Genomic DNA, 8,589 nt, shown 5'->3' with positions numbered 1-8,589 from the left:
ACATCCCGTATAATGGGCTGAAAAACTGTTTGGAATTTCTAAGTGGAACGAAATGGGAAATAAAATGACCCCCAATTCCGCCATCTTTGTGGTCTTGTTTTTAGGGCGTACACACTGCAGTAACATCGCCCCGATAACGTTACTCCGGGGGTCGGTGCGATTACAGCGATATTAAATAAAATTGGTTGTGCTGTACTATCAGCGGGACTTCCCGCCGCCGGTTTGCATGTCTCCATCTCCGTAGTCGCGGGACGTCCTGCAGTTGTTGGGACCGTTTCGGAGTCCATGTGACTTTTTCATAGTTTTTTAAAAATTAAAACTTTTGAAGATACAGAGTGAGGAAAAAAGCGCCGTTCTGGCGTTGTGTATTTTTCCCCTGAGAACGTTCACCGTAAAGGATAAATAATGCGCTACTTTGAAAGATCTGACTGTTACGGCCGCAGCGATAGCAAATACGTTTAGGGTTTTTTCTGCTTTGATATCTTATTATAACTATGGTGGGGGGAGGGGGGAGGACACTTATCACCTATTTTTTTCTAAAAATTAATAACTAATTTCTTAACCTTTTTATTCGGTCGGCCCACGGGGGACTTGAACTCGCGATCATGTGATTATAGAGTATAATGCAATTCTACAGTATTGCATTGTACTGCGTTCAGACACACCACAAGCATGCCATAGTAGCCCTGGGGGTCTTCAGAAGGCCTGAGGCTGCCATGGCAACTGAATGGCACCTCGTGATCTCCTTGCAGGGGGGCCATTTTGGCCCCTGTGTACCTTCGACAGCATTTAAATGCTGCTGTCAGAAATGACAGCGGAATTTAAGGGGTTAACAGCTCTAATCAGCGTTCACTCTAATCCTGGCAGCTGCCATGTATGGAGCGGGATTGGCCTCCGACCCCACATGACATAGATATACATCCTGGGGAGTGAAGGGGTCAGAGGATGGTGGAAGCGATGATGCCCGCTGCTGGTAGGGACAAGAGATGGGACTAGGGTCACCCCCGAAAACAAGACTGTGTATAATGCACCACTCGTAGGTTAGGACCTATAGGGGCTCGGATGCACCCGTACAGCAGGGGTCCCCGAACCTGCGGCTTTTCTACTGGTGCAAACTACAACTCCCATCATGCCCTGACAGCTGCGGCTACCGAGCCTCTGGCATCGCTGGGCATGAAGTTGCCCTCTAACTGGTCATGGCAGGAGTATAAGAGGCGCTGCCATGACGGGCACTGGGTATGTGTGAGCCCTGATGCAGAGCATCAGCGCCACCAGCAGGATGCTGACTGGTCTGTGGGGGATCAGAGCAGGTGGATAGGTGGTCCTTACAGCAAAGGTAATAAATCTGAGAGGAGCAGTGAATGGAGAGGAGCCATAAAACATTACGTGGCATCCTCTGCCCACCGGCTACGAGGGGCTGGCAAACACTGCAGACCACTGGTGCGGTGTCTCTGCGACTGGGCACATCGTACTAGGACCCGGGCACATCGTACTAGGACCCGGGCGCATCGTACTAGGACCCGGGCGCATCGTACTAGGACCCGGGCGCATCGTACTAGGACCCGGGCGCATCGTACTAGGACCCGGGCGCATCGTACTAGGACCCGGGCGCATCGTACTAGGACCCGGGCACATCGTACTAGGACCCGGGCACATCGTACTAGGACCCGGGCACATCGTACTAGGACCCGGGCACATCGTACTAGGACTCGGGCACATCATTAGGCATAGCAAAACAAATGGCTGCCTCAATGCCCCAAATAAAGCGCCGCTCCAAGTAAAAAGCCCTGCTGCCCCAAACCCAGCTGTGCGCCCACGAGACCCCCAGAGTCTGGCCCCACTGTCATGCTAACGGCCCTGCTGGAGAGGCAGAGATACAATATTGGTGCCATCAGCCAATTAGTTTTGTATATTAGAGATAATAGCTATATCTGTCTGCAGACACTGCGGGGGTCCGGCCTCGTTAGCACATCACACCTCCATGCCCAGAACTCAGCAAACAAGCCTCTTCCCTCCCACTCAATAGGAGACTGCGGCCTTACAGATGCTAACGAGTCCGGGAATAGGCGGTCCTGCAGCTAGGCAGATGGCTAGAGGAGAAGGCTGCAGCAGAGACTACACCCATGGGGGGCTAGGGGGGAGGGGTGGGGGGCAGTGGAAAGAAGGGATGGGGGCTGGGGGGGAGAAGGGATTGGGGAGCAGTGGGGAGAAGAGATGGGGGGGCGGTGGGAAGAAGGGATGGGGGGCTGGGGGGAGAAGAGATGGGGTGCTGGGGGGAGAAGAGATTGGGGAGCAGTGGGGAGAAGAGATGGGGAGGCTGGGGGGAGAATGGATTGGGGAGCTGGGGGAGAAGGGATATGAGGCAATGGGGAGAAGGGATGGGGAGGCTGGGGGAAGAAAGGATGGGGGGCTAGGGGGTGGGGTGGAGAAAAAATTGGGGATGCTGGGGGGGAGAAGGGATTGGGTAGCTGGGGGGAGAAGAGATGGGGGGCAGTGGGGAGAAGGGATGGGGGGCAGTGGGGAGAAGGGATGGGGAGGCTGGGGGGAAGAAAGAATGGGGGGCTAGGGGGTGGGGTGGAGAAAAAATTGGGGGTGCTGGGGGGGGGGTAAGGGATTGGGTAGCTGGGGGGAGAAGAGATGGGGAGGCAGTGGGAAGAAGGGATTGGGGAACTGGGGGGAGAAGGGATGGGGAGGCTGGGGGGAGCAGAGATGGGGAGGCTGAGGGGAGCAGAGATGGGGAGGCTGGGGGGAGCAGAGATGGGGAGGCTGGGGGGAGCAGAGATGGGGAGGCTGGGGGGAGCAGAGATGGGGAGGCTGGGGGGAGCAGAGATGGGGAGGCTGGGGGGAGCAGAGATGGGGAGGCTGGGGGGAGCAGGGATTGGGGTGCTGGGGGGAGAAGAGATGGGGGGGCTGGGGGGAGAAGAGATGGGGGGGCTGGGGGGAGAAGAGATGGGGGGGCTGGGGGGAGAAGAGATGGGGGGGCTGGGGGGAGAAGAGATGGGGGAGCTGGGGGGAGAAGAGATGGGGGGGCTGGGGGGAGAAGAGATGGGGGTCTGGGGGGAGAAGAGATGGGGGTCTGGGGGGAGAAGAGATGGGGGGTCTGGGGGGAGAAGAGATGGGGGGGTCTGGGGGGAGAAGAGATGGGGGAGAAGAAATGGGGGAGCTGGGGGAGAAGAAATGGGGGAGCTGGAGGAGAAGGGATTGGGGAGCTGGGGGGGGAGAAGAGATTGGGGAGCTGGGGGGGAGAAGGGATTGGGAAGCTGGAGAAGGGATGGGGAGGCTGGGGGGAGAAGAGATGGGGGCTGTGGGGAGAAGAGATGGGGGCTGTGGGAAGAAGGGATTGGGGAGGCTGGGGTGAGAAGGGATGGGGAGGCTGGGGGGAAAAGGGATGGGGAGGCTGGGGGGAAAAGGGATGGGGAGGCTGGGGGGAAAAGGGATGGGGAGGCTGGGGGGAAAAGGGATGGGGAGGCTGGGGGGAAAAGGGATGGGGAGGCTGGGGGGAAAAGGGATGGGGAGGCTGGGGGGAAAAGGGATGGGGAGGCTGGGGGGAAAAGGGATGGGGAGGCTGGGGGGAAAAGGGATGGGGAGGCTGGGGGGAAAAGGGATGGGGAGGCTGGGGGGAAAAGGGATGGGGAGGCTGGGGGGAAAAGGGATGGGGAGGCTGGGGGGGAAAGGGATGGGGAGGCTGGGGGGGAAAAGGGATGGGGAGGCCGGGGGGAAAAGGGATGGGGAGGCTGGGGGGAAAAGGGATGGGGGGGGGGGGGAAGGGATGGGGGGGAAAAGGGATGGGGGGTGGGGGAGGGATGGGGGTTGGAAGCACTTGTTGGATCACAGCTGTATTTTGCTGTGCTTTAAGCAGAGCTTAAAGTGAATCTCTAGTTCTAATTCCTGCACTTGGCCACTAGAGGCAGTGTTCCATAGGACAAGGACTCCCAGGCTCCTCTGTATTCTGTTCAGGTGACCAACAAAGATGGCGGCACCGCCTCTCGGACCACCTGAGGCAGATTGTGCGTCGTATGCAGCGTTTTAGACAAGTTGATTTATCGTTTGAATGAGCGATGATGTCCGAGTCCGCTCGTGCGTCCAGTTTATACCGGCAGACACAGCGCCGGCCGGTTCCCATTCGCCGAGGAGGACTGAACGAGCGCTGTTTAACCCGAACGATAACGCCGCTCTCACGCAGGCGGTTTTCAGTGTTTCCAACACCGTACTGAGCCTTCATTGGTTTCTAACGCCGCGCTAAACGAATGCCGTCTGTTCTATTTTGGCGCTTCACCTCATCATCCAGTGCAATGATGGGGGGCATGTTCTTCTAATTCTGGATAACCCCTTTCAGAGTCCTGTGTAGTGCTGCCTCTAGTGGCCGAGTAGAGGAATTAGAATTACCGACCTGCAATAAACACAAGACTCTCCGTGGAATAAGGCGAATCCTCTTCGGTCCGGGAAGGGAACTACTGAAGAGTATGCGGTTGGGGGCGATGCGCCAAAATGATGATGGGATGCTAGAAATAGATTTGCAGTTTTTATTTATTCCCCCAAATTTAGAAAAAGCAGCCCATTCATGGGCCAATTTAACCCCTTTCCTCCTGGATGGCCTACATTAGGGCCCTTTCGCACAGGTTTGTCCCTTGTAGGGTGGGGTTCACGCGGGGCAGATTTGTAACAGAATCTCCGTGCGGACCCTTTGCACCTTAATTTCGCCGCATTTACAGCAGCTGCAGAGTGGATGAGATTCAGATAATCTGCTCCACAAGCAGCAGAAATAACCGCACAAAACCCGCGCGGAAATTGGCGTGCGAATTCAATTCTGCAGGATATCAACTTTCTTGGCGTCTCCGCTGAGGAGGTGGGCCGTCCGGGGCCGATCCGCAGCAGAGCCCCCGCTGCAGACATTTAGCGCCGCGCGCACCCCGCCTACGGCCGGGCTCATGTAGGCGGATCTGGATTGCAGATTCTGACCCGTTTAAAGGCCGGGCATTTTCACTTTTTCGTTCACACTTGCAGATATGAATTACGTATTCCATGAGCTAAAGAAAAAAATCGCAGCGTTCTCTACTTCAGCGCGGATCCCACACGGACGGCCCCCGTTGAAGCTAATGGATGCGAGTGTTCCGTTGCCCGTACACAACTAACGCGTAGAGCGGTGGAAACACTCGCAACTTCACAGGAAAATGGACTGAAAAGCCGGAATAGCGCCTGGGGGAGGGGTCTTCCTGCCACGCGGACGATGCGCTGTGCAGAGCGTTTATATCCGCACGGAAGAACGATTGCATCCGTGATCTTCCGCGGTTACTTTCCCCAAATGATCGCAGCCACTGGTTGGTGTGAGCCGGCCGTAAAGAGCCCCCAGATAAGGCTGATAGAGGGGGACACAATGGAGGAGATGACTGATCAAAGAACCACCTGCTGTCACCTCCCTGCAGACGGCCAACACGCAATCAGTATTTACTGAGCAAACGCAGACAGCCTAATCAGAGATAGCTTCAGATGCCTCAATCAATGCTGACCGCTAGTTTGGGGGGCCCTCTTCATACCCCAGAATATTCCAATACTATTAGAATAGCGCCACCTGCTGTCTTTATTCCATGTCCAGGTGGTCTCACATCTCTTACCACCTGCCCCCCTGACACCAGAGAAGGCTCAGGAACTTCAGAAGCTGCTGCTCACCACAGCGGAGACCCCTCCACATCCCCCGAGGAGCAGAGGGGGAAGAAACTGGGAACAATTACTGCAGTGGACACAAGGGAAACAGCAGGGGGTGCTATACTAATATTAGCCCTAAGATATCTGGGGATAGATACAGTAGGGGGCGCTATACTAATATTAGCCCTAAGATATCTGGGGATAGATACAGTAGGGGGCGCTATTCTAATATTAGCCCTAAGATATCTGGGGATAGATACAGCAGGGGGCGCTATACTAATATTAGCCCTAAGATATCTGGGGATAGATACAGCAGGGGGCGCTATTCTAATATTAGCCCTGAGATATCTGGGGATAGATACAGTAGGGGGCGCTATACTAATATTAGCCCTAAGATATCTGGGGATAGATACAGTAGGGGGCGCTATACTAATATTAGCCCTAAGATATCTGGGGATAGATACAGCAGGGGGCGCTATTCTATTATTAGCCCAAAGATATCTGGGGATAGATACACTAGGGGGCGCTATTCTAATATTAGCCCAAAGATATCTGGGGATAGATACAGCAGGGGGCGCTATTCTAATATTAGCCCAAAGATATCTGGGGATAGATACAGTAGGGGGCGCTATACTAATATTAGTCCTAAGATATCTGGGGATAGATACAGTAGGGGGCGCTATTCTAATATTAGCCCTAAGATATCTGGGGATAGATACAGTAGGGGGCGCTATACTAATATTAGCCCTAAGATATCTGGGGATAGATACAGTAGGGGGCGCTATACTAATATTAGCCCTAAGATATCTGGGGATAGATACACTAGGGGGCGCTATTCTAATATTAGCCCTAAGATATCTGGGATAGATACAGTAGGGGGCGCTATTTTAATATTAGCCCTAAGATATCTGGGGATAGATACAGTAGGGGGCGCTATTCTAATATTAGCCCTAAGATATCTGGGGATAGATACAGTAGGGGGCGCCATTCTAATATTAGCCCTAAGATATCTGGGGATAGATACAGTAGGGGGCACTGTTCTAAAATGAATCCTGAATTTTGGGGGGGCCGGATGTGATTGTAAACAGTATTTTTCTTGGGATAATCCGTTTCTAGTTCATTATAGATTAAATGGTGCCAATAAAAAATACAACTCGTCCCGCAAGAAACAAGACCGTCAGCAGCCGAGGCAACGGGAAAATAAAGTTATGACTCTTGCAAGGTGGAAATAGAAAAACTTAAATGAACCCCCCAAATCCCTCATCTTTATAGGGTTAACCGTCCGGGCGCTCCTCCATGTGCTTCCCGTGGTTCTCCTGCTGCAGCACCCGACAGTCGTGCTTTCACACAAGAGCAGGGGGGCCGCAGCGATCTCCGGACCACCCGCCTCCGTTCATAGCAGCCAGGGCTCAATTTGTGTTTATAGCAGAAGTCAGGTGACCGCTGCAGCCAATCAGAGGCTGCACCCTTACCGCCAGTTCTCCCAGCATTAATGGCGTAAGAACCACCCGCCCGGCTGAGCAGATCTGCCCAGATGTGACTCCCATCCTCGCCAGGCTTCTGCTTGCTGTCAGTGAAGGAACAACTAATGCTTCTCACAGCTGCAGTGTTGTTACAGCGGAAATCCGGAGAGTTAAGAGCCAACGGCCAAGAGTGCAGTCTGTTCGCTCAGACGTGGGGCTCATTCACATGGGTGGATGCGGTATTGGTCCATGGAATATGCAGCGCTGTTACTGCGCGTTTAGAAGCATATTTGGGGCGTACATGTTTTTTCCGTGCCCGGTCACTGCACCTTTTTCACGTAAAGCGTAAAACGCAGTAAATATGCACGCACCGCCATATTTGCTGTGTTTTTCCACAATCCCGATTTCGGTCCACGATACAAACCATAAGAGGACGTGCTCCGTTTTTACGTGCTCATCTTATTCCCCCCGTCAGTGTTACGTGTGCAGTACGGTCCGTAATATGTGGATGAGCCCCAATATTGGAAACAAGGAGAGGCGTTATAACTACGGCTCACGCTCTATGAGAAATTTGGCGCATCCTCACACCAAGTGTCGGTCGGTTTACTTTGGACCAATTTCTTCACCAATAACGTTATCACCGTGCCGCTCATTTAAAGAAAAGCCCTCCAGCGAAGACCCCTCCCCTCACCGCCAAGTCACAGCGCAAGAAGCGTCGAGCGATTAATAACTGTAGTCAGCGGCGTCACGCGCCCCACTGCAGCACATATTACATCTCTGCGGGTGCTTAGCCAGGAAATGTTTCCATTCATTGTCAGCAAGCAGAGGAACTGAGAATCCCAGTAATTACAAGAACTGGAGCCTCATTACTGGGCGCAGGAGGCGGGGCTGACGCAGTCACATTGCAGCATCACAAGCGCTGCAGCGCACCCTGCTGGTCAACAGTGAAATGACAATCATTAGTATACAGAAAAACAAGAGGCAGAGGATCAGATAATGCGAGCAGCTGGCAGCAATTGTTGTGTTCTTCAACGTATGCTATTGTTCCCTTGTATCAGCCGTTTCAGACAACCGGCTGGAATAATCAGCGGCATCTCTGCACATCCAGTAGATTTCATTCATGAAGTTGCAGAAAGTGCAGAACAAACATTTGGGGAACACGAGGCGGGCGAATGGGGGGCACTTCTGTGCAGGTATAGCGCTCTATGGGGGTCACAGGGGCTTCTGTAAACTAAGGGCCCTCGAGTTACAGCACAACACATGAATGAAATCCGTGGACAGAGCCCCCCTCCGGTATAACATTGGTGGTAGGACCCCCACCGATTAGTAAGTAGTGACTAATGAGAAGCTATTAAAGGAGAAGTTGTTGTGTGACGGGGCACACTAGAAATAATGAATCACATGTCGGCGGTTGTATCGCAGATCTCAAAAACAATACCGAAAACAAATCAAGGACCCCGATTTGCACCGCGCCACAAAACAA

The sequence above is a fragment of the Eleutherodactylus coqui genome, chromosome 10 (assembly GCF_035609145.1).
Source record: "Eleutherodactylus coqui strain aEleCoq1 chromosome 10, aEleCoq1.hap1, whole genome shotgun sequence".
Taxonomy (NCBI): Eukaryota; Metazoa; Chordata; class Amphibia; order Anura; family Eleutherodactylidae; genus Eleutherodactylus; species Eleutherodactylus coqui.
The sequence above is the reverse complement of the archived record's forward strand: the minus strand, read 5'-3'. Positions refer to the sequence as shown.